This window comes from Coenobita brevimanus, chromosome 53 (assembly GCF_032717465.1).
Source record: "Coenobita brevimanus isolate Jiangsu-jjx chromosome 53, ASM3271746v2, whole genome shotgun sequence".
In the NCBI taxonomy this organism is placed as follows: domain Eukaryota; kingdom Metazoa; phylum Arthropoda; class Malacostraca; order Decapoda; family Coenobitidae; genus Coenobita; species Coenobita brevimanus.
Window position 1 is genome coordinate 43,668,035 of NC_137006.1, and position 26,798 is coordinate 43,694,832.

The following is a 26,798-nucleotide window of genomic DNA, read 5'->3' on the forward strand; positions in this document are numbered from 1 at the left end:
GGTTGTTTGTTTTTTATTTTTTTCCATTGAATAATGTATTTTCAATTTTGATTTTAGTAATTTTTATCACAAATGTTTATTATGTGCCGAGTGGGTGTTGGATGTACCTGAGAGGACGCTTTTGAGGCCATAACCCCTGGGTACAACAAACAATCGGGCTATATGCCATTTTCACCCTGCCTGGCACCATATCTGTGGGGTCATCAACATCTGAGGCACTGATGTCATTCCTGATGGTGTCGGACTTGTTGAATTGAGTATAGTCTGGGCCGATGTGTTGCTCGTTAATCAGGGCACCAGCACTTATCTGAATGTCATACGTGGGACGCTGATACATATTTCACATCCTCCCAGTCTTCACACACCATTGCTCTGATGGCTATGGTTCACACTCCATTTCTCTGATGGCTATGGTTCACTCCATTGCTCTGATGGCTATGGTTCATGCACCATTGCTGTGATGGGCATGGCACCCCAAACACCCCTTGAGTTGGATCGCTTTTGATCACAGCCACATGGTCCACCTGAATATTCTGTAGTAACTGGCAAGCCTTCAGAAAGGCATTTGTGTGTGTGTATGTGTCTTCCAGGGTGCCTCCAATCCATTAGCTTCCTAAATGGGTGAGATTTTTAATCATTAAAAATGTCACCCAGCTGCTAGGTTTCCAGATTAGCTGTACTTTTATATGTTATAAAAGTACTATGTCACCGAAATGTCACCAAGGTATTCTAAAGTACGATGTCACCAAAATGTCACCAAGCTACTCTGTATAAAAAATATATCCGGATAAAGCCTGTGGTATGGGCCAGCTTGATTCGCTAGCTAGAACTCTTTCGACGTACATTTGTTTGGAAGGTGCTAAGCTTGCACCAGCGGGGATTGCTTTGCGGCCAGCATTCGATTCCGTTCTCACCGTGAGCTTACAATTCCACACACACACACCAGTCCCTGTTCCTGGTGTGGTTTCTTTGTGTCACACACACCAGTTCCTGTTCCTGGTGTGGTTTCTTTGTGTCACACACACCAGTTTCTGTTCCTGGTGTGGTTTCTTTGTGTCACACACACCAGTCCCTGTTCCTGGTGTGGTTTCTTTGTGTCACACACACCAGTTCCTGTTCCTGGTGTGGTTTCTTTGCGTCACACACACCAGTTCCTGTTCCTGGTGTGGTTTCTTTGCGTCACACACACCAGTTCCTGTTCTTGGTGTGGTTTCTTTGTGTCACACACACCAGTTCCTGTTCTTGGTGTGGTTTCTTTGTGTCACACACACACCAGTTCCTGTTGATGGTGTGATTTCTACGTCACACACACCAGTTCCTGCTCTTGGTGTGGTTTCTTAGTCACACACACCACTTCCTGTTCTCGGAGTGTTCCAGAGACAAAGATCAAGAAGAAATTGAAGACTAAACTTAATGCTTCCAGTTTGAAACGTTTCTCCAAATGTCAAACGTCTATTGCCATTGTTCAACACAGATTTCAGCTTATCAAACCTCAAGGCCTATGCAATGATGATGATGGCAGCATGTCCAATGGAAGGGTGGTTGGGACGGGCATGGTGTGGGTCCGAGCAGCTTACCTCCTCGTGGTGGACCTGGGTGGAGTGATCTTCATGTATATATTGTTGCTTTGGCTCCCGGTTCATTGGAAATATGAACCCTGTGAGTGCAGCCTGAAAATATCCCCCTGCATCTCACAACCCTTGTTTGGGAGAGGAGTTGAGGGATGTTGAAATTTTCCTCCTACAATTCATGACTCCCATTTGGGAGATTAGAGGCGAGGGATGTTTAAATTGTTCTCCTGCAGCCCACAACCTTTGTTTGGGAGATGAATCGAGGATGTTTGTGTAGGAGCAGTAGAAGCAACCAGTATGTCTGTGCCACCACATGAATTCATCCCTCTCCACAACCATATATTAGAGCTACCGGAAGCGCATGAATGAAGGTCACTCTAGCTGAAAGCTGCAATTTATTGACAAACATTGTCTAGCAACACACAATTACTTAGTGGCATTAAAATATGGTTGTTGGCATTAACATATATGCTTGGTGACAAACTATCTGCATGGTGACAGTATGATATATTTTTAGTTATATTACAATATACTGTTTGCTTGGTAACTAACTTGTATGACTGGTGACACAGAGAGGTTCCTGGTGACAGGTCGAGATGTTTGGTAACATAATACTTTGTGACATAGAGGTTTAATGATGAAGAGGTACTGTACTTTGATTACTTTGTGGTTTGGTGACATCCAAAAATAATGGTGACATCCTAAAGCAAATCAGTTTCATTAAAAAAAAAAAAAAAAAAAAAAAAATCCACCATGCAGCAAAACATAGTGTAATATTATTGTATTTTATATGTACATGTTTGGGATGGACTTTTCTAGGGCAGTATGAAGGTACAGTATTTGTCTCATTATACCAAAAAATTTCTTTTTGGTATTTTCTGTTATACCGCAAGGCCAGTATTATGTCTGTTATATCTTTCAGATATATTTTGCCTTGTTATACCACATACTTGTTTCTGGTATATTTCCAGTTATGCCACAAGTCTGGTATTTTGCTTGTTATATTTTTCTGATAAATGTTGCCTTGTTATACCTCATATCGCATATTTTTGTATATTTCCTGTTATACCACAAATCCAGTATTATGCTTATTATATTTTTCAGACATATTTTGTCTTATACCTCATATTGCCTCTTTTAGTATATTTTATTCATACAAGTCTGGCAATATGCATGTTATATTTTTTAGATATATTTTGTCTCATTTCAAATAGCTTCTATTGATATATTTCCTGTTATACCACGAATTCAGTCTCATGAATGTAGCTGTGTGGATTATTTGTCTGCATTATGGACAAAATTCGCAGTGCTTGCTGCATTGCAACTCTGAATTTCTGGCTTTGTGTAGGTTGGCTGTTATGACACTGTAGGTTATGCTGCTTTGAAGTCTGAAGTGTTTGCTAAGAGTAGTATTCGATCTGTGGAATACACAGGATGCAACTCTGACAGAATGTCTTAATTAGGAGAAGAATTTAGAAAACTTGTAAAGTGCATGCTGTAGCCATTCTCATAGATGTTTTGTTGAGTTTTATGTTTAAAGATTGCTTGTGTTGTGTGTGGTACCTGGTGTGAGAAAGTGTGTTGTGGTGTGAGAGGTTGCATTGCAGTTTGTGCATATTGAATTTTCTGAGTTGTGTTTTGTGTTGGCATTGTAGCAGGGAAGGGTGGTGACTGTTGCATTCTTGTTAGATGTAGTCTTGTCTTTTAGAGTTGGGTAGTTTCTTAGGGGTGTTGTCTGGTGGAGGTTTGTGAAGGATGTTATTTGGTTGAATGTGTATGGGTGGGTGTGGGTGTAAAATATTGTGCTGGGTGGAGAAAGAGGAATGTTGGTGGTTTCCTCTCTGTTTCTCTGTGGTGGAAGGTGATGCAACATACAGTTGCAAGGTTGAGAAGAGTGTTGACCTGGAATGATGAAGTGTCTCCCATATTGTGTTGGAGGACTTTTGTTTTTTGATAAAAGTGATCTGAATTTGTGGCCTTTTTGCATCCAGTCATTATTCCAAAGGCTTTGTTTTGTGTTGTCTTAAGCTTTTCCATTTTTGTGCCATTTAAATGGGGGGCTCATCTTGTGCTAGCGTAAGTCACTGTTCTAATGAATTGTTCATAGAATGTTTTCAAGACATTGAGAGTATGATATGCCTTTGCTCTGATGTTATCTCTATATTGAGAAAAGGTCATGTGTGCCTTTTGTAGATCTTAGAATTGTAGGTGTCTTTCCAGTGGGAGTGGTTGCTTGAGTAGGGTAACATGAGGGGGTGTGTGAGGTGTTTGTCTGGATAAGGGTGAAGGTTTATTTGGTCAGTGTAGCAGTTAATTTAATGTAAGCCTGTGTTAAAGTGAGTGTACCATAGGTACTAGTGGGGATTATCTGCTAACTGTTGAGTTTGTGTTATGAAGCAGTGGCTAAATTATTGGGAATGAATAGGGAAGTTACTAGAGATCAAGCAGCATGCAGAGCTGACATTAGGTGCCCAAGGCTGACACATGCAAGCATGTTGGACCCTTTATATCTGAGACAATTTATTTTTTTATTTTTTTTAGGTGGTGAAAAAATATACTTGAATGAGTGAAAGTGAGAGGAGGTATTGTAGGCTAAGAATGTGGATAGATTTGATGAACGACCACTGTTTACAAGAACACTTAAAGATGGTGGGGCTAGGGAATGGACTGGGTTGAGTTGATTGGATGAAGTATGTATGGAGGAGCATATGATAAAAGTTTAATGTCCCATATTTAACTTTATTAAACTTTAGTCATCCAAATGAGTTGTTTTCATTGGAACGTGAAGTGCATCTGTTTAAAAAATGTATGTACAATATACATCTGCCTGTGAAGCTTAATATAGGATTCTTGGGCTTGAATAGTGAGTGTGTTAGTATCTGGTTCTCTTCATTACTAATTTTCTTGATCGTTTATTCCACTTTTCTGTTTTCCGTCCTTGCACTCTTGACCTCACTGTACTCCATCCGTAAGTGGGAAAAAGAATGTGGGATGGTAACAATGATTAACTTTTTAGAGTGTCAGTCATGGTAATATCCTTTTCAATTTGTTCTTGCTGCAACAAGATTGTTCTGTTCAGCTGAGGAATGTCTTTAGTTATGAAAGTTTTTATCAGCACTGTATTGTTTTATTCAACTTAGGAAAAGTTTAAGTATGAAAGTTTTAACTGAAGCTGCAATGAACTCCTTCATTTTAAAGAGCTTATCCCAAGTTGGAATAAAAGACTAATAATAATGATGATAATAATAATAATAATAGTACTGTGACATGATAATGACATCATCTTGCTCAGTGGGTTAATATTTATAATAAGAATTGTTTTAGTAGATCTTTTCAACTATTATGGTACACTGGTATGTAGATGTTATTTTTGTTGTAACATAAGTACAGTACCACACTGGTCTAATTAATGCAGTTTGTCGTTCACATCTTCCATGATGGCCAAATGTCATTACTGTACTTGAATATTTTATGTTGATAACTCTTGTTAATATTGTCAGCACTGTAATGTACATATGCGGACATAAATACTGATCTAATTATGGTAATAATGATGCAGCAATTGCTTTCAAATGCCAATAATGCAGTTTAGGAGAGTTTTATAAATAGAAAAAAGGAAACTGCTTCTGTGCATTACTGTGCACCAACTCCAGAAAGTGTCATCAGACAGGTGGTTGATAGTTGTACAGTAAGCATTATTTATTTTTTTTTCCTCCAAGTATTTGTGAATGCATATTGTTAAAATTAATTCTTGATGTATTAAAAATGCCTTTGTCAATTTCTCCCTCCACCTTTTGCCCTCTTCCCCCTCCTCTTCACTGTTCCTCGTCTGCTCATCCATTTTCCCTCTTACCCTCCCTCCTCCTGCTACATCCCCTCCTACCTTTTCCTTTCTTTCCTTCCACTCCTCCCCCTCCCTCTTCCTCCTCTCCTCCCTGCTCTTCCTCTCCTCCCCATCCCTCTACTTCTCTTCCTCCTCCTCCCTCCTCCTTCTTCCTCTCCTCCCTCTTCCTGTTGTCCCCTCCTCCTCATTCCTCTTGTCTCCCTCCCCCTCTTCCTCTCCTCCCCTCCTTCCCATTCTTCTACCTCTCCTCCCTCTACTGCTCATCCCTTCCTCCTCTCTTTTTCTCTCCTCCCCTCCCTCCCCATCCTTCTACCTCTTCTCCCCTTCCCTCCTCCTTCTACCTCTTCTCCCCTTCCCTCCTCCTCCTTTTTCCTCTTCTCCTCCCCTTTCCTATTCTCCCTCTTTTTCTTCTCCCTCTTCCTCTCCTCCCCCTCCCTAATGCTTTTCCTCTCCTCCTCTCTCCCTCTTGCTCTTCCTTTCCTTCTGTCGTCTCCTCCTCCTCCTCTTCCCTTTCCTCTGCTTCTCCTCGTTTTCCTTTCCTCCCTCTTTTTCTTCTTCCCTCCTTCTCCCTCTTCCTCTCCTCCCCCTCCCTCATGCTTTTCCTCTCCTCCTCTCCCTCTCTCTTCTCCTCTCCCTTGCTCTTCCTCTCCTTCCCTCTTCTCCTCCTCCTCCTCTCTTTCCCTCTTGTTTTTCCTCTTCTCCTCCCTCCCCCTTGCTCTTCCTCTCCCTCCCTCTTCTCCTCCTCCTCCTCTCCTTCCCTCTTCCTCTTGCTTTTCCTTTCCTTCCCTCTTCTCCTCCTCCTCCTCTCCTTCCTTCTTCCTCTCTCCCCCTCCTCCTCTTGCTCTTCCTTTCCTTCCCTCCTTCCTCTCCTCCCCCTCTTGCTCTTCCTCTCCCCCTTCCCTCCCTCTTGCTTTTCCTCTCCTTCCCTCTTTTCTTCCTCTCCTTCTTCCCTCTTCTGCTCCTCCTCCATTCCTTCCCTCTTCTCCTCCTTTCCTTCCCTCTTCTCTTCCTCCTCTCCTTCCCTCTTCCTCTCTCCCCCTCCTCCTCTTGCTCCTTTCCATTCCTTCCCTCCTTCCTCTCCTCCCCCTTCCCTCCCTCTTGCTCTTCCTCTCCTTCCCTCTTCTGCTTCTCCTTCTCCTCCTCCATTCCTTCCCTCTTCTCCTCCTCCCTCTTCCTCTTCTCCTTTCCTTCACCCTTTTCTCCTCCTCCTCTCCCCCTTTCTTCCCTCTTGCTCTTCCTCTCCTCCCACTTCTCCTCTCCCTTCCTCTTCTTCCCCTATCCTTCCCTCTTGCTCTTCCTCTCCTACCCTCTTCTCCTCCCCTCTTGCCCTCCTCCTCTCATTCCCTCCCTTCCTCCTCCTCTCCTTCCTTCCACTCCTCCCTCTTGGTCTTCCCCTCCTCTTCTCCCTCCCTCTTGCTCCTCTTCTCATCCTCACCCTTTCCTCCTCCCTCTTCTTCTCCAGGAGAGGAGAGGAAGAGGTGAGTAGCAGACAAGAGGAAGGGGGGTAGAAAAAGGAAGGGGAAGTAAAAGAGAAGAAGGGGGGGGGGGGTAGAAAAGGAATGGAAGGCATGAGCAAGATTTAAATAAAATCGTGTTGTGTCAGCAAGAATTAAATTATTGTACTGGCAAGAAAAAAAAATGGGTTAAGCCTATATCACTTTATTATTATTAGTTCTACACAGCACAACCTACATGAAAGCAGTTGGATAAAAAAAAAATGGGAAGGTTGGGTAGGAGGAAGTGGGGAGGCAGAAGAAAAGAGGAAGGGGGGGGAAGTAGGAGAGGAGATGAAAGTGGAGGGAGAAGAGGAGGGGGGAAGGGGGGAGGTAGAAGAGGAGGGGGGAAGGGGGGAGGTAGAAGAGGAGGGGGGAAGGGGGGAGGTAGAAGAAAAGGAGAGGAAGGGGGGAGGTAGAAGAGGGGGAAGGGGGCAGGTAGAAGAGGAGGGGGGAAGGGGGGAGGTAGAAGGGGAGGACGGGAAGGGGGGAGGTAGAAGAGGAGGAGGGGAAGGGGGCAGGTAGAAGAGGAGGAAAGGAAGGGGGGAGGTAGAAGAGGAGGAAGGGAAGGGGGGAGGTAGAAGAGGAGGAAGGGAAGGGGGGAGGTAGAAGAGGAGGAAGGGAAGGGGGGAGGTAGAAGAGGAGGAGAGGAAGGGGGGAGGTAGAAGAGGAAGGGGGGAGGTAGAAGAGGAGGAGGGGAATGGGGGGTAGAAGAAAAGGAGAGGAAGGGGGGGAAGTAGAAGAGGAGGAGAGGAAGGGAGGAGGTAGAAGAGGAGGAGGGGAATGGAGGGTAAAAGAGGAGAGGAAGGGGGGGAGGTCGAAGAGGAAGGGGGGGAGGTCGAAGAGGGGGCAGGTAGGGAAGGAGGTAGAAGAGGAAAAGGGGAGGTAGAAGAGGAGGAGGGGAAAGGGGGAGGTAGAAGAGGAGGAGAGGAAGGGGGGAGGTAGAAGAGGAGGAGAGGAAGGGGATAGGGAGGAGAGGAAGGGGGGAGGTAGAAGAGGAGGAAGGGGGGGTAGAAGGGGATAGGTAGAAGAGGAGGAGAGGAAGGGGGGGTAAGAAGAGGAGAGGAAGGGGGGGGAGGTAGAAGAGGAAAGGGGGAGGTAGAAGAGGAAAGGGGGCAGGTAGAAGGGGAAGGGGGTAGATAGAATAGGAGGAGAGGAAGGGGGGAGGTAGAAGAGGAGGAGGGGAAGGGGGGAGGTAGAAGAGGAGGAGGGGAAGGGGAGGTAGAAGAGGAGAGGAAGGGGGCAGGTAGAAGAGGAAGGGGGGAGGTAGAAGAGGAAGGGGGGAGGTAGAAGAGGAGGAGGGGAAGGGGGGAGGTAGAAGAGGAGGAGGGGAAGGGGGGAGGTAGAAGAGAAGGGGGGAGGTAGAAGAGGAGGAGAGGAAGGGGGGAGGTAGAAGAGGAGGAGAGGAAGGGGGGAGGTAGAAGAGGAGGAGAGGAAGGGGGGAGGTAGAAGAGGAGGAGGGGAAGGGGGGAGGTAGAAGAGGAGGAGGGGAAGGGGGGAGGTAGAAGAGGAGGAGGGGAAGGGGGGAGGTAGAAGAGGAGGAGAGGAAGGGGGGAGGTAGAAGAGGAGAGGAAGGGGGGAGGTAGAAGAGGAGGAGAGGAAGGGGGGAGGTAGAAGAGGAGAGGAAAGGGGGGTAGAAGAGGAGGAGAGGAAAGGAAGTAGACAAGAGGAAGGGGGGAGAAGCAGAACAGGAAGGGGTAGTGGAAGGAGGGATAGAAAAGGAGAAGAAGAGGAGGGGAAGGGGGGAGAAGTACAAGAAGAGGAGAGGAAGGGGGGAGAAGCACAAGAAGAGGAGAGGAAGGGGGAGGGTATAAGAAGAGGAGAGGCAGGGGGAGGGTATAAGAATAGCAGGGGAAGGGGGAGGGTATAAGAATAGCAGGGGGAGGGTATAAGAATAGCAGGGGAAGGGGGAGGGTATAAGAATAGCAGGGGAAGGGGGAGGGTATAAGAATAGCAGGGGAAGGGGGAGGGTATAAGAATAGCAGGGGAAGGGGGAGGGTATAAGAAGAGCAGGGGAAGAGGGAGGGTATAAGAAGAGCAGTGGAAGGGGGAGGGTATAAGAAGAGCAGGGGAAGAGGGAGGGTATAAGAAGAGCAGGGGAAGGGGGAGGGTATAAGAGCACGGGAAGGGGGAGGGTATAAGAAGAGCACGGGAAGGGGGAGCGTATAAGAAGAGCAGGAGAAGGGGGAGGGTATAAGAAGAGCACAGGAAGGGGGGAGAAATAGAAGTGGAAAAGGAAGTAGAATAGGAAAGGAAGGGATACAGGATGAGGAAGAGAAGTTGTAGGAGGGGAAGAGTATAAATAAAATGGTGGAGATGGAAGGGAAGAGGTGAGGAAGGGGGGGAGGAGAGAAATATGGGATAGGGATGATGGGATAGAAAAAAATGAAGGTGAAGAGGAGAAAGGGGAGTGCAATAGAAAAGGAAAGGATGGGACAAGAGGAAGAGGGTGAAGAAGGAGGATGTGGAAGGAAGATAGGAGAGGAGGAAGAAACAGGAGAATGAAAAGAATACAGGGAAGGAAGAACAGTACAGAGAAGAGACCGGGAGGTGTAAGAGGAAAGGAGGAAGTGGAGGGGGTAGAGGCAGAGGGAGGAGATGACAAGAGGGGAAAGGAAATGAAAGAGAGGAAAAGTAGGGAAGAGTAAGAGGAAGGGGTGGAAGAAGAGAGAAAAATAAAGAAGGGGAAATGGAAGATGAGGAATAGAATGGAGAATGGGAGAGGGAAGAGGAAAAGAAGATATGGGTGGTGAACACAATGTGATAGGGAGGAGGAGAAAGAAGGGGAAGAGAGTGAGGAGGAAGAGAAATGGTAGAGGAACAAAGGAAATGGAAAGGGATGGGAGAGAGTAAGAGAGGGAGACCAGAAGGATGGAGGGGTAGAAGAGGCAGATAAGATGAGAGAGTAGAAGAGGAAGAACAGGAGGAGTAAAAGACAAATGATAGGAAAATGAGTAAAGAGGATGGAGAAGACAGGGGGAGGAGAGGGACAGGAGGAAGGGGAGTGAGAGGAGAGGGACAGGAGGAAGGGGAGTGAGAGGAGAGGGACAGGAGGAGGAGGAGGAAGAGGAGAGGGATGGATGGAGGAGTGGAAGAGGGAGAGGAGCAGGAAAGGAGGAAGAAAATGGGTTAGGTGGAGGATGAAATGGAGAAAAAAAAGGGCGAGGAAGAAAAGATAAAAAAGGGCGAGGAAGGAGGGGTAGAAAAGGAAAAAAAAAGGGCAAGGAAGAAGAGGTTAAAGACAGAAATGGAAGGAGATGGAGGAAGGATTGATATTAAAAGTTATAAACATGGCAGGACAGGACATGAGCAAGGCAAGAACATAGCAGAGATGGCAGGACAGGACACAACAATTAAGAACAGCAGAACATAGCAGAGATGACTGGGCAGAACAGAGCAAGGCAAGAATAGAGGGATGGCAGGGCACAGTAAATGTGCAAGGGAACATAAGGTTGAGTACAACAAGGGTGCAGGGGAAGTAAAAGATGGCAGGACAGGACAGAAGGGCCATGGCAGGGCATAACAAGGGTGCAATGTAGGGTATGGCTGGATATGGCAAGGATGCAAGGGGTGGTAGACTGGGTTGCAAAGTGGTGATAGGGTGGGTTGCAGGAAGGTGGTGGTGGTAGGGTGGGTTGCAGGAAGGTAGCCGTGGTAAGGTGGGTTGCTGGGTGGTCGTGGTAGGAAGGCTGGATAGGTGGTATGGTGAAGAAGAGAAGAGAAGGAAGGGAGAAGAGGAAGAAAGAAGAACATGAAGGAGAAGAATAGGGAGCAGGAGGAGGGAGCCTAATACTACATGAAATGCTAAAACACAAAGAATAATGCTCAAATGTTTTCGTTTGTAGTATAATACCAATGAGGGGAATCATTTGTTTAAGCTTAAAAACTGTTTGTTAAGAGGCAAATAATAACAATAATAAAAACTTACTGGCATACCCCTATCAGTAATTCCTCATTTAAGATACTTTCACTAAGCACAGTTTCTCTGTTAATCTGTCAGTCAAAAATACAAACACTTCTCATAATATAATTCTTAATTAATCTCTGAAGTCTGTTGTGAAAGATCAAGGTTAATTCATATAAAAATAACACAAATACAAATCTTTTTAATTTGTTGCTGTCTTGCACATGATCCTTAAATGGTTGAGACCCTCTTGCTGGGATCTAACCCTAACTTCACTGATGAGCAAGTTACAGGAATATACTGTACATCATGTATTTAAAAAATGAGGAATTATTTTTTGCTGGCACATACACAAACGAAACTCACACTTTACACATATTCAGTTTGTAATGGTGTGGAAAATGTGCCCTTACATCTCAGATGATGTATTTATAAATTTCAGCTCAATGCATATATATATATATATATATATATATATATATATATTTTACATACTAAGCTGCTGCAATAAGCTCGACTTTCTGGGTGCATGGTGGGTCTGTAGAAGCAGGTCAGTATTTTTACCGTTTTTGTATCATATCGTTTATAAAGGCTCCAACATTCAGTCATCGGCGTTGGCCACCTAATGGTGGCTATCTATGCTGTTTGATCTCTGGCAGCCACTCTATGACCTTGTCCCATGTCTTTTTCAGTCTGCCTTTCGAAACCCTACCCCCGTCATTCACACTTCTCACCTTCCGCACCAAATTGTTATAAAAATGTGATGCTGGGGCAACACTTTCATGTGGTGGCACTAATATAACCAGTCCATGTCCAGTAAAAGGGACAGATGCCCACTCACTGACCATTTAAGCCCCTGGAATCATGACTACCTCACAACTTTTTCTCTACATAAGTGCTTTGTAATTATCAACCCCGTGACTTTCCCATTCAACACCAACACCAATGCAATACCAGCTGGTGTTCTACAATCCCAAAAATCCTTCAGGGCTAAAACACAGACACTGGACATCCAAGAGACCCTTAATCCAGAAAAACAACACGTAAGCATCGTAAACAACCACTACACCCCAACAAGACCTCCAGACTTATGAGGCTGCCTCCTCGCCACAGCCTCACTATATACTGCTTCATAAATAGTTCATTTTTATCTGACACAACTGGACCAACCCATGAAACTTAGTGAACCTTAGTTATGAGACAGGAATGTGTCTCCCTGGTTACGAGTTAAACTGACCCTCCAGTCTGGCTCCACTTTGTCAGAGGAAAATAAAAGCATTATGGCCATTCAAACCACCAAGGAAGTTGTGCTAGACCTATCACTTGAACACTGCCCTAAGTTGATTAAAAATTACCTCCACCCAAATAAAATATGCAACCATTTTTGTGTTTTATTTTGCCTCCTTTTTTCAATCTATATTTAATCCTGCACATACTACCTAGCCACTACAGCCATTCAAAACCTACTACATGCACTGCCTCAACATCCCTCTTCCTCCTCTACCCAACACCACACTTCCCTCTTCTTCCTCTGCCTAACACAACACCTCACACAATTTTTTCTGTACCTAAACTACCTCCATCCTAAAGGGAATGTGTTGTAAAAAGCATATTATTTCAGAGCACAGATCACCAGCCCCGACCATCTGCCAGTGACTGTGGATATCATCCACCTTTCTTATTTATTAAACTTTATAATCATTGTTCATACAACAAACTACTAAAAACAACTATCTGTGCATACAACATGAGAAGGAATATGAGAAGCCAGCAAGATTTTTTCCATGAAAAAATAAAATAGTGCCATATTCAAGATCCATTCATTTCGAGATGCCTGGACACACTGCCTTAACAATTTAGATTTAGGGTGATAATTTCTGGAGCATCAAGTTTGTAATAAAGTATTGTAAACAGCTTTATGATATTATTCACACTAATATATTTTATGACACTAAGTTCGTAAATGCCTAACCTTTCATTTATGTAGAGGCTTATATCTGCCAGTAAATGGTAACCACTCTCTAAACAGTATAGGTATCTGTGTGTGTGTTTAAACAATTTCTTCTTGTTTTGATAAGCATGTTATATGATATCCGAAATAAGCATTAATACTGTGAAATATGCTACTGTCACAAGCTGGCCTGCTGTGGGTTGTTTTGTGAATCAGGTTCCTGAATAACAAACTTGGTCTTATTAATCAATTATACGCCATACCAAGCAGACGAATGTCTGGCATCCAGCAAATTTATTTATGGTATGAAACACGGGAACATCAGATGTTCACATTCGGCAATACTGGCATTTAGTTTTTATAGTATGGCAGTAAGTTGCATTCAGTGTCAAGGCAATTTGTATGCACTAAATCCAGGGCTATATAAATCCATTCCATCACTTTTATTACTCTTCTTTTTCAGGAGGCTTTACACTGGGTGGTAACCATATAACCAACCCATTTGTGTTCTCTACATGCCAGCAAGTGGGCTGGCAGAGGGTTAGAGCCCCTCCCTGTAAAATAACCCACTCAAATACAAACGACCACCCATTATGGGATTATGCCATCTAGCTATAGATAGACAAGTCAAATATTAGCTGTGGTAAGAACTGTCTCCCTATATCGAGAAAATAAACAGCATTATTATATGGCAACACTAAACAAAGGTGGGGGAGCTCATGCATATCAACCCTTCTGACATCATCACTTGTTACATTTAGAATTTAGGGAACACTGACCCTTTCCTGCACTGATCCTTGTTTTAGCTACTGTGTACAGTCACTACCCAGCAACTACACCCATTCAAAACCTACACCAGAATGCTTAGAATATATGTTCTCATCCTACACCCAACATTAAACTTCACAAAGATACATATATTTTTCCGCCCCCCTCCCTAAAACGACCCCCATTCCTAAGAAACTGTGCTGTGAAAAGTATATGAATTTTCACAGCACAGGTCATCTGCTCCGACCATCTGCATTACCAGTACGTGCAATCCGTCAATGGCTGTGGCCGTCATCCACCTTTTTTTCTTTTTATACTTTATTTCTACTATTTCAGACTGTACATAGCTACTGCCTAGATATACAGGGCCACTACTGCCACACAAAAATCTCCAGCCCAACAGAAGCCTTCAAAAACCATCACCAGACACCCATCCTTCAGAAACAACCCCACCCTGAGAAACACGAGTACACCTATGCCCTCTCTCTCTTTATTTACGCTATCTTGGTCTAAAAATGCCTTGTGCTCTCTCATGGATGCTGAGATGTATGGATACAGTACACAAGCATTTAAATATGATGCCTGTCATGATGAAAAGTTAGGGAAAGAATGCAGGTCTGTAATACTTTGTTTCTGTCAATGAGAAATATTTTTAAAAAGCTGCAAAAACATGAAAATTTGTGCCAAGTTGAAGATAAATGAGTATAACCAGACTCGAACACAACCAACATCCTGCTCTGCTTCAGTGCTAACACAATATACAACTAGACAATCCACTATGCCCACAGTGTAATACCTCCTCCCACACCACAACACACATTTACCACACTTTCACACCACACTACCACAATATACTCACACCACACTACCACAATATACTCAGCACATGAACCACAGTGTAATGCTACCTCCTACACCACACCACACTTATCACAACAGACAATCCTTAAATATCTGGGGATTTCTGAGGTCAGTCAAGTGGGATTACAAGCCAAGATTTAATAATATGCAGCAAATAATCTACAAAACTGTATAATCTTGATCTAATAGCTTTAACATCTACTGAAAAAGGAGTAAAATATGAGAATTAATTTGTATGCTTGACGGGAAGGTGAGGGGAAAGACCGTCAGTACAGGTGATGGGAGGGTCAAGAGGCCTGTAATGATTTTTAGCACTACCACGCCAGGGTCTTTCTCCCAAGTTTCGCTCTCTCTCAAGTTCATTTCCAGAGAGAAATATTTGGGATAGGAGCAAATAACAAAGAATGAACAAGCATTAAAGTGGGAAAATTATCAGTACCATGTCTAGTGATGTGAACTAATCATCATCATCGTAACCAATTATTTTTCAATCATCATCGGAACCATTTTTTAATTTTCTTTCAAGCATTCATAGCCACTTTTTTTTTTTTTTTAATGGATGAAATGTGTAGGGCTCATACAGCAAAGGGGAAACACAAAAGAGGGAGAAACTGGCCACCTGCGAGCCCACTGAAATGGTTCATACACTCATTCACTCACCATTCAAATCCCAAAATCTTCAGCGCACACACACACACACACACACACAATCATGAGGACATAACACACCCTTTCTAACTCCTAACACTTACATCAAACCACAGTCATTTAGATACTGTACTTCACACTCACTCTCTCTTGTACAGAATCACAGACTACCACAACTACCTTGACAGACACTAACATCATCACAAACACTTTAAAACAATCCAAAAAAACAAATAAAAGAGCAACAACGTGGGAGAAGTATCACCAGCATAGCCTAAGAACAGTAATTAGAATCTTCAATACACTTAACAAGCATGATAATCACCATCAGCTAAAAAATATCCATATACAAAGACGAAGCATCAAAGTGCATGGAATATCGAAGGCATACGCAGGAACAGCCCTCGGAATGTTACTCTTCCCAAGCAAAATGATAGCAATTCCTAAAACGTATAAATAACTGGCTATGATGTTAGAGAGCTTGTGACTTTATACAACGTAGTCTGTGATGTCAGAGAGCTTATAACTTGATACAACATGGTCTGCGTAACTTAATATTGCGTACTGCACAAAATAATCTCAACACATAATACCGCTGATTTCTGAGATACCCTGGGTTAATAGACGGGAGGGAGAGACCTGACAGGCAAATCAGTTCTTACATACATTCATTCATTGCCAGACGCCATGTATCCCAAACGGGGTGGTCAAGGGCTTAGAGTTAATTGTTTTACAGGAAGGGGCACTAATCCTCCACCAACCCCACTTGACACGTAGGGATGCCAACAGCATCTGGTGTTCCCAGGCGGTCACCCATCCAGGTACTAACCAGACCCAACGTTGCTTAACTTCGCTGATCGGACGGGAAGCGGTGTACTCAACGTGGTATGGCCACTTAGGGAAATATGGCAGACGACTATGCAATTTGAAACAGCACCTTAGCATCTTTCCATATACTGTAGTTATAAAATATTAAACACCTTAAGATGACATTACAAGAACACATTTTCCCACACAATTACATATAAGAATAGAGATATAAAGATACAATTCAACACATACATAACTACAGTCAGTTTCTTTTCACCTGACAAAACCAGGTAACTTATAACTTCGGTACTCAGTCATGGGTATATAAAATTCAGTAAGTCTCTGTGATGAGGTAGGGATAGGCCTCCTTGGTTACTAGTCAAATTCTCTCTCCAGTCTGACAGCACTTGGCCATCACCCAAGCTAAGAAGGTCATGAATGTCTGGTGAGAACAAACTGACTACAAATTAAATCAACAGAAATAAAAATGCAACAAAGAACATAATCACATCAATATATAAACATACAGTCGGCCACAGGGAAAAAAAAACATTACCAAAAAACATAAATCATGATAACGACAAATGTTCAAACAAGGGGAATAATTCACAAAGCTCGTTAATCTCGGACATAAATTAAGAGAATCACTGAGAATGTTTAATGAGGGGAATCAACTCAGAAGGATTGTTATTCTTGGATATAAATGAAGGGAAACAACTCAAGGTGCTCATTAATCTTTGACATAAATGGGCACTGACTAACGATGCTTGCTAGTGTTTATTTTCTGAGTGCTATTCAGGGCAGTAATTTTTGTTTAATGCCGAGAAGAAACTGAAAACTTTAAGAAAAATAAACAAAACACCCAAATTAAAGATCTATTAATTTTAAGGTTCCTGCACACACTGCATTAAAAAGACTGGAGGTCATAGGCAAAGAGAATTACAGACTGAGGAAGACAATTTCACAGTTAACCTGCTGCCAATTAAAATCTCCCAAACAAGGACTATAGGTATTTTTTTTTTTCCCCTGTGGCAGACTGTGCAGTACATCACTATAACATGGCAATAATAAAAATGCAAAAAAAAAATACATCAATACAAGAAAATAGGCATAAAAATATAACACAACAAATATCAACACTTCAGGCAGGATAGTAAATGCAAAACACCTATTTTTATTGTTGGGTAAAATAGCACTACGGGTTATTGCTTAAGTCCTTTTATTTGCCACATTTATTTATGATCTTTTGGGCTGATAATACCTGCTGTTGTGGTGGTCCCAGGGGCATTTTAACTAATCCCAAGAATCACAGTCAACGCTGCTGAAACTAAATACTGGAATTCAATGAAAGAGGCATTATCAGCTTTTGAGGATTAAGCTCCAAAATTTTCCTCATATCAAAGATTATCCTCTAATAATCTTTTTCACATGTGTGTGTGCATCTTTCAGCAGGCTACTTTGGAAAATGACATGAATATATCCTTAGCAAAATTTCTCAGTTCATTTAGCCACATCTCACTCAAAAAGCTAGATGATCAGCTCACACAGACAAGCTACACAAACAACTGACACTGTTTTACTTAGTCAGGGAGCAATTACTGTATCGGCAAAAATACTAAAATCGACACTATATTGGTTCAGAGAAGTGGTTTGGTTACAGCACCACTACAGAGGAATACAGGACCACAGCAACAGCAGCCCACAATTTACTAAACCATAATACAGGGCTGCCCATATACCTGGTGTTGTCGGCTCAGTCTGCTGGTATGGGGGATGCAGGGATTTTGACGGCTTTCAGAAATGGCTATGCCATGCTCTGTCTAACTGGGGATTAAATTACTGTACCATCCTTCCTTTGTAAATGCTAGTTGAAATAAGACTGTAATATGGTGCCCGTCACGAAGAAGTGCTATGGAAGGGATGTTAGGCCACAGTGCTGTCTTATTCTGCCAGTGAGGTATAGGAAATGAATCTGCATAAGGACAAAATCTCATGTTTCTGTGTGTCATGCCTTGTGTGTCATGTTTTTGTGTGTCATTCCTCTGTGTCATATCTTGTGTCATGTTTGTGTGTGTCATATCTTGCATCATGTTTTGTGTGTCAAGTCTCCTTGGTCATTTCTGTGTGTCATGTCTCTGTGGTTGTTCAATTTGTATATGGATGGTGCTATAAGAGAGATAACAAGTACAGAAATGAATATGCTGGGTGTCTAATGAGAGAGGGTAAAGTGGAAACTCCCTGAACTGTAACTTGTTGATGATACCATACTGTGAGGATGAATGTGAACTGCAAGGCTCGGTGAATGAGTTTGGGGATGTATGTAGGAAATGAAATCTAAAAGAGAATATGTAAATGAGTAAAGTTATAGCCTTTGAGAGAAATAACACCAGAGCATACACAATGAGACTGGATGGTGGGGAAATGTAGAATGAGAGTGCATCCAAGTACTTAAGTAGTGTGATGAGTAAGGATGGAAGGAAGTGCTTGAAAGGGTATGGCAGGGCTGAAAGGTTGCTGGAAAAATGAAAGCTGTGATAAGGAAGAGGGAAGTGAGCATGGAAGTGAAGTAAGAAGTGTGGAGACAGACAGACAAATGAGGAAGTAAACTGCTGTTAAGAAAAATACTTTGCAATGGTTTGGCCATGAAGGGATGATGGAGAATGAGAGACTGCCTTGAAGAGTATATGTGAGTGAGTTAGGGGGAGACCAACAATGAGATGGAAGGATGAAGTAGAGAGATATATGAGGGAGTGGGGTGGAAGTGAGCATGGAAATGAAGCATGGATCCTGTTGGAAGGACATGAGTGAGAGCAGGGGAAATGAAGCATGGATTGTGTAGAGTTTTATAATGAGTTTTATGAACAGACAGACAAATGAGGAAGTAGTGTTGTGGCACTGTTAGGAGAAATACTCTGAGATGGTCTGGCCATGCAAAGAAGATGAAGGGAGAGACTAAGGCTTAGATGGAAGAATGGAGCAGACAGATATATGAGGGAGAGGAGTATGAGTTGGAGGGAGGGCAGTCAAATGGGAGAAGACAGTGTGACATGGAGGCAATTTGTTTGTGGCCACCCCTTCTAGGATTGTGTCTGGCAATACATAAAGTCATAGGAGGGGATAAATTTTTGCTTACTAAAATGAGTGAACTTTATGCAAATACTGGAAGCAAATGCAAGAGGAGATATTTGATTAATTTATAAAAAATAATGCAAACAATGAATGAAAACAATCACTATAAAGTAAGAAAGGGTTATGGGACACAGAAAATGATGCAGGGGAGACAATGGTACCGGGTATCGCTGGCTGAGCCTTCACCATATCAATTATCATCAATATAATCATCATAATCAATATATTAATCATCATCAGACATTATATTCATCAATGCAATCATCATCATCATCCTAACACCTTCTTCCCACCTAAGGATGGGGTAAGGTATGGTCCAAAAAGCAAGGACAAAATACGTGGAATCAGACATGTTATATATGAACCACCCTGTATTTTTTATATATGTGGCATTTAACCAGGACTTACTGCATCTGTTTGTGATGTACAGGCATGTGCAAAAGTATGTCAACAATACTCTACCAGCACTAACTTGTATGTCACATTTATCACTCTTCCCCAAATGACAAGAGAGTAACATTCCTTCTCTTGCCTGTTTTATTGATGCTTGGAACAGACACCTTCACATGGTACTGATCAGATATTGAACTTGTCACGTTATACAAACAGCCTTCAGTTCCATTACAATCCCCCTAAAGGAGAATGGTGGACTATGAAAGAATAGTAACTTTGGTGTACATACTTCAAACAACACCTTCCATTGCTACAGCTGGCAGAGAAGTGTCTACATGCTTTTACTCAAGCTCAGGACAGGAGTCTTGCAAAACATTTCATAGCCTATGGCAGTATACGGCTGGCCAGTTGTCTATAACCATAGTTGTTTTACTCGAATCTGGAGAAGAAGTCTTCTTTCAGGGCTGACATCAGGGTGTAATGAAACTGGATGTTTGATATGACTACAAATCAAAGTGGACATCTTGTGATTACGATAAATGACACAGCAACACGAGTACAGTACAGTATGCTAATCTGAAGTGTTCGATCTGAAACAACTGGCCAAACCACAGGCTATAAAAGCCTGTCCACTGTACATCAATTACAATACAAACATCATAATAATAATCAGTCATTAATCATAGGCATAATTCACTGGGGTGTCTTTTAGGTGGCTTAGGAGGCTTGCTAAGAAATCACATTAGGAAATCACCACAGCCACAAAGAAGACAAGCCACTTTGACTGAACTAACACCAGACATTATTCAACTGAGAGAAATGCTGTACTTGCAGTCAAAGGCATAAAAAATAATATGAGGAACTTTTCTATCATAAAATTCTTGCAGTATACCTATCTAGCTACCACTTACTGCAATCTATCTACATGTGTATCTGTGCAATGTTTATCTATTTATCTATCAACACGAAATAATGCTGAACTGAGGCAATAGCTTAGCAAGGAGACAGGCTAATCATGAAGAAGTGCAAGAGAAAGGATTCAAAACTATCTGCTACTCATATACTTGGGGAATTTGCTTAGTATACTCTTGTTACTCTAACCTGGCATTAAATTACCATCTCAGCAATAGCTTATCAAACAGGAGAATGCTAGTCATGAAGAAGAGCAATGGGAAGGATGTAGGCCTGTAGTACTGTGTTATATTACCACTGAGCTAACGTACATGAAAAACGCTGATAAATGGGACAAAAACCTGGGCAATGTTAGATGAAAGAACGATGGCAAATGGGCACAGACTATAATCAATAAGTAAATAATTAAGTTAAAGATAATTAATATCCTTAGACCTCCACAGCATCACTCTCAGTTGAATAAAACCATCTGGTGTTAGATGGAATCAAGACAGTTGCTCGCCCACTTAGGAACTTTTCAAACCTGACTAGACTTACCAGCTTGAGATTTTATTAGGCCCTGTGGTTAGTACTGATCCTAAGCTGCAGGTCTGATAGTGGCAGGGATTGATTCCTGACACTGCATCATCAGCATCATTGTCGTTGTTGTCGTAGATTAGCAAGCAAAATGAGTACCTAGGTGAAGTGAATGGCCTTGTAATAGCCTTGTATACCTCAGTGGTGGAATAATCTACCACATGGTCAATGGCCTAAGTTATGGAGCTGATCATCATAATTATCATCATCATTATCCACCTCTACCATCATCTATCATCATCAGTCCAGCATCATTTTTCCACCCAAGGATGGGATAAGGAATCCTAAATAAATATTTCCTAAGTAGGGGAGCAACTGTTAACATACACTGCCCACCTCAATTTGGCTTGAAAGTGCTATGGAAATGATGCAGAGCCACAGTATTACTATCTTTGTCTTACTCTGCAACTGAGCTATGGGAATAAGGCAGCCAAAAATCGCAACCAAATCAAGGTCGGCAAACCAAAAATTTTGTAACTCACATTTCTGAAGGCTGGCAGTAGCTGTAGTAGTAGCAGAGGTGGCTTGAGTCCAATCTGATGATGGGTGGCCAAGGGGTGCCAGGCCAGTTATGGGCCAGCCCTGGGCAAGTTCTTCAGAGGGACTAGAGAGCACTTCCCTTGAGGTTTGGGGCCATTGTGTATTGACAGAAAACAAGCAGCAGCAGGAACCCCAGGAGTAGCACCTGCAACAATGCCAGCATCAGCTGTTGCAACTCCAGCAGTAGCAGGAACAGCATCTGCTGCAACTCCAGCAGTACCAGGAGCAGCACCAGCTGCAGCTGTTGCAACTCCAACAGTGGCAGGAACACCACCACACCAACCCCAGCATCAGCCGCTGCAACTCCAGCAGTAGCAGGAACCCCAGCAGCAGCAACAGAAGGTCACCCCTGAAAAAAATCAAAGTTTTTAGGAGAGATGATCAGGTTCGTTGATAAATTAACCCTTTCACTGTGGAGGTGTTCAATATGGAGCTTAATTAATCCCTACAGCACTGGTGCTAGAGAGGGACACCTTCCAGTGGTGGCACTGATATGACAAGGCATAGAGGTTGACTACTTACCGGTACTAACATTCCCCAATCTCATCCCTATCCCCATACAGGAGGATGGTGGTCTACAGAGGGGTAGCTTTGGCCTGCAGTCCACTGGGTTCAATGTCTGATGAGTCTGGGATTGCTACTCCTACAACTACTAGTACATGAGGCCTAAGATGAATTGATCCATTTTATGTCATTGGTCTGTTCCCTGGTTATACAAATGTCCCTCAAGTGCTTCACAGAAAGGAAGATGGTGGACTGCAGTAGATGGGTGACTTAGACCACAGAGTTCCCATTTCAGATGAGCCTGGAGCCACAGAAACTAATACTAGATCTTTGGGAAAAGTGAGATACCTACTTGGCAGATGGAAGAGGAATTATAACACTTCTATCTTAACACTGTATGAAGACAATAATAATACTAGTAATAATGATAATAATAATAATAATGATGATGATGTCTACAGCCTGACAATCTTAATCCCCCATGAACTTATTGTCTCAATGTTCCCCTGTACATTGTCACCTTCCCTCTAATTTACACACACACAAATCAACAAATCATTGCACAAGTCTTTCTAGGCTTACAAGGTTTCTTCCTAGGCAGCTTATTTTGTGCATTACATCTTGGAATTCCCTTGCACATTATTTAAGGTATAGGAGAGAAAGCCTTCACGTGGTACTGATGAACTAACCATGTTGCTCCACTGTTCAAGTTACAGAAACATTCCTCAACTACCTCCCAAACCCCAAAAGCAGGAATGTGAAATATATGAAGAGCCGGCAGACTAGGACAATTGGCTACTATGGCTCTGCATCAGCATCTGTCTGGCATCAAACTCTCACCCTTTGTCAAACTTTCTAATGCAAGTGTTAATCAATACATGTATCCTTCCCCAGACATCTCAAAGTGAACAGATTGTGAATTTCTCTCTCTCTCTCTCTCTTTGAGGGAACAATCTTGCAGACTATTCTAGTCACTGGATCACTTTTTCTTGCATTAAAAAAAAAAAAAATTACTTTATGATTAGCATTATTCTTGTTATATACTGTATACTGTTATAAGTGAATATGGCACAGGATTTTTTGGCCAAGCTAGAGTATATTGGGAAACAGGGCTGCGCACAAAGTTAATCCCTGCTCAATGAAGGCTGTCTCCTAGTATGAATAAGTCTGGTGGTATCATGCACAGAGATATCACCAGAATACACTCTAAGCAGAGTAGAAGCTGTCATTGTCATGGCCAGAAAAAAATTATAACCCTGATGGCGGAAAAAAGAAAAAAAAAAAAAAGCAGAACTACTCAATGGCAAACTCGATCACACGGGCCACACACCAATCAAGCCCCTGGAATCCTTATTTCACCATACACACACAACGCTTGGTTCTGTATCGTTTATAAAGACTAAAATGCTTGCATGCGTTGGCCTTAGCCACCCGATGGAAGCTCTCCATGCTGCCCGATCTCTGACAGCCTTTCTATTCAGTCCCTTATCCCTGGCCCACACTCCATGACCTGGTCCCAGATCTTTTTTGGTCTGCCTCTCACAATCTCACCCCCAACATTCACACTTCTCACCTTTCACACCCAACTGTCATCCTCCATCCTCTCCACATGCCCAAACCACTTTACTCTACCCATCCACACACATATGCACTTCATAATACCGATCAGATATTTCAACAATTTTAATGGAAAGTGTCAACCCTTGTTATTTACTCCACGTAAAAAAATTAATCATCATTATCAAGCTACCAAAAAAAAAAAAAAAAAGGAGAGAGAGAGAGAGAGGGAGGGGGGAATGGGCCTACTGCTATAAATTTACCGCCTTCTTCCTCATCTTCTTGGTGATGTTATAAGGGTTGTTTAGGCAGGCAACCCCATCTGCTGTGGTCCTCTCGTTGTGGTGTATGTATTTACTAGCGGCAGGATACAAGCCCCATCACTCAATCACCAACATATAAGCACTGGTGACTTCCATGGATATCCTCCCTTAATTCAACATCACCTAACAGATGGGGGAGAGAGTCATGGAAATCAATCTTGAACAGTCTATTCCTCAAGTGTAACTCTACCTATCTATCTATCTATTGCTAGACGCCATAATCCCGCACGGAGTGGCCATTTGAGTTATTTGTTTTACAGGGAGGGGCACTAACCCTCCACCAACCCACCTGACGCGTAGGGACCATGTATGGTTTGGTTATAACTCTACCTAATGTAGCATAAACACTCTGATATTGCAAACTAACATTCATGCACTGGCAACAACAAGCCTCCCTCAACTTCCTCTTCCACAAGAGGAGGATGGTGGACTGTACAGTACTAGCACCAATATAAAACCTCCCTCAACTTCCACAAAGAAGATGGTGGACTACAGGAGAAGGGCAACATCAGCCTGCATCTATCACAATTTGCATGTCTTTCTCCCTGTGAATGCATTATCTTACACTTACTTGAAGATAGGTACAACCTTTCATTAAGTACAGTCCTGGCACTTACAAGAAGGTATTTACTACTTGACTTCACTATATAGTCCTTACACTTACAAAAAAATATTTACAACTTACACTTACATGAAAATATTTACAAAATGCCTTCACTATGTACAGCACTGGGTGAGGCACACAGGCAGAGTGAGGCAGAGTGAGCGTGAGGGGGGAAGCGAGTGAGTGTATGGCCTTGACAGCCTGGGGGATGGTAGAGGAACAGTTACCTTACATGCCTGCCAATTTTTACCTGCGAATCTTGAAAAATGTGGTCACAGTGAAGTTTTTTATTTTAAACATTTTAAAACGGCACTGGCACTGGCTGTGGAATTATGTCAGACTGTTTTAAAATGGCACTGGCATGTGGCGGGTTGTTATATGAGGTTCGTGATTTGTTTTTTTATGAATGAGCTTCACGATCCTTTGTTTTTCATCCATTATATAAGTTTCACATGAAGATGTTATAATATAGGTGGAATCACTGCAACTGTCTGGTAAAGAATGACGGTACTACTGTGCTTACGGACACCACCGATTACTTTGTTAGGTTAGACAATTTTTGATTTGGTTTATATTGTTCAGATGTGGTTTTGGGCCAAGACGAAATTATGATTTTCTGATGGTTTTTGTTGTTTCGGATGAATTTACACATTCGTTCTTACCAGGAGTTGGCAGTTTTTCTAGCTTCTAATTATTCAACCCTTTATTTTTCCTGATCTTCAAAGCCCTCTCCACTTTTGAGGGGTTTAATAATTGATGGGGGGGGGGGTTGAAATAGTATCAGAAACTACTGATTTGGGTACAAATGAAGGTCAGATTCCCCTGCAACACAATGAAGACCCTCGGGAGTGTTGTCTATAATGGCAATTTTACCGAATTACCTGTATTTTATGACAATGTGATGTCAGTGACAGTCATGGATATGTGAAAGACCTGGCTTGTTTTCCTAGGCATGGGTTGGCAGCTGTTTATCATTATCAAAGTGATACTCCATTAACAATTATTTACTGACCTCATAAACGAAATAAAACATAAATTTATCAAAAATGACGCAGCCTCTGCAAGAAATTGAAAATATCTGTAATATAGGGTCTGGGGCCGCGAGGGGTGAAACATGGATGCCACTGTTGGGGTTAGCTGAAGGGACTCATCATAAGGTGGAAGGAAGTACATGTAAGTCATATCTCATCTGTCACATGGACTGCAGTAACGCTGATATGGAAACAATACATTCTGATCTACTATTAACATAATAACAATCAATTCCCAGTCCTAACCATGAATAATTTTTTGCAGCCAGGCCGAAGGGATGGAGAGCAGCTTAAATCCCTCATCATTCCCAGTAAAAACAAACTAACCATTACTTACCTCTTATCAACAGGTGCACCGGATCCTTATTACTGCACAAAGAACATCAGATCTCCGATTCTCTTGCCCTGTTTGACACAGAAGATGGAATTTTTTTTTTTTACTAGTCCAGCTTCTCGCCACGCCATCTTGCGCATCTTGTTCACCTCCAGCCACGCAGCCGCAGCGTCACCATCAACAGAGGCGCCAAATTCAAATGATTAAACAAAAATGCTTCCTGCATAAGACAGCTCATTAAATGCAACTCTTAGGTTCATTCTTTTTTTTTTTATTTCAAATGCATGATTTTGGCGTCACCGAAGGGCGCTAATGAAGAACAGTAATATTCAAAGTTTTGTAGTAAGTAACTTTCCCAGGAAGGATGTCCACAGGTCTCCTGAAAGGTTGCTCTTACCGACTTTCTGCTAACCAAGCTGCCTTCACGAGATCTTTGAAATATTCTTTACATCATCCTTTGAATTAACTTGGCTGAGTTTATTCCAGATAAGTGTTGTCCATGCTGATCCCTTTATCAGCTATGCATGACAAAATGGGTGAGGGCTGCAACTAGATTGGGGTACCTTTAACCCATCTATTGGTTGGCTGGCATATTGTAATACTCTAAAGAGTTTTACCATGTGATGCAGGAGCATGCCAATTCAGCTATTCTCAACTCAGCCCTCTGGTGGGAAGGATGGTCTGTGGACATCATTGCTCACCTGCGTTTTTGGCAATCCCACAGCCAGCACTGTCCTGGCATCCTGTTTTATTGATCCCCCCTCCAGTTTCGTGGGCAAGTGTTATCACGGCAGTATGCTTGTATGAAGATGTACAAGGGAAATTAGGGGCTTTAAATCACAGTATACCAGCCTCTGCATTACTTCCTTGTGTTCCTACATATCCATATTGCTGGGTGGAAATATGCTCTTTTATGAGAGCAAAGTCACTTTTCACCCTGTATGGAAGTGTTGCAAACACCCATACCACGGTACCCCGCTGAGAAGTTTTCAAACTACCTTTGTTCCCTATGGCACAGTACTCCATACACTCTTCATTATTCTGT

General features: G+C 42.6%; 1 non-coding gene across 1 annotated transcript; it reads right to left on the reverse strand.

The window, feature by feature from the left end:
* Window positions 1-15,821: 15,821 nt before the first annotated feature.
* Window positions 15,822-15,939, reverse strand: LOC145400896 (5S ribosomal RNA). The gene has a single exon (XR_013897519.1). It is a non-coding gene; the product is annotated as a 5S ribosomal RNA (ribosomal RNA).
* Window positions 15,940-26,798: the final 10,859 nt, after the last annotated feature.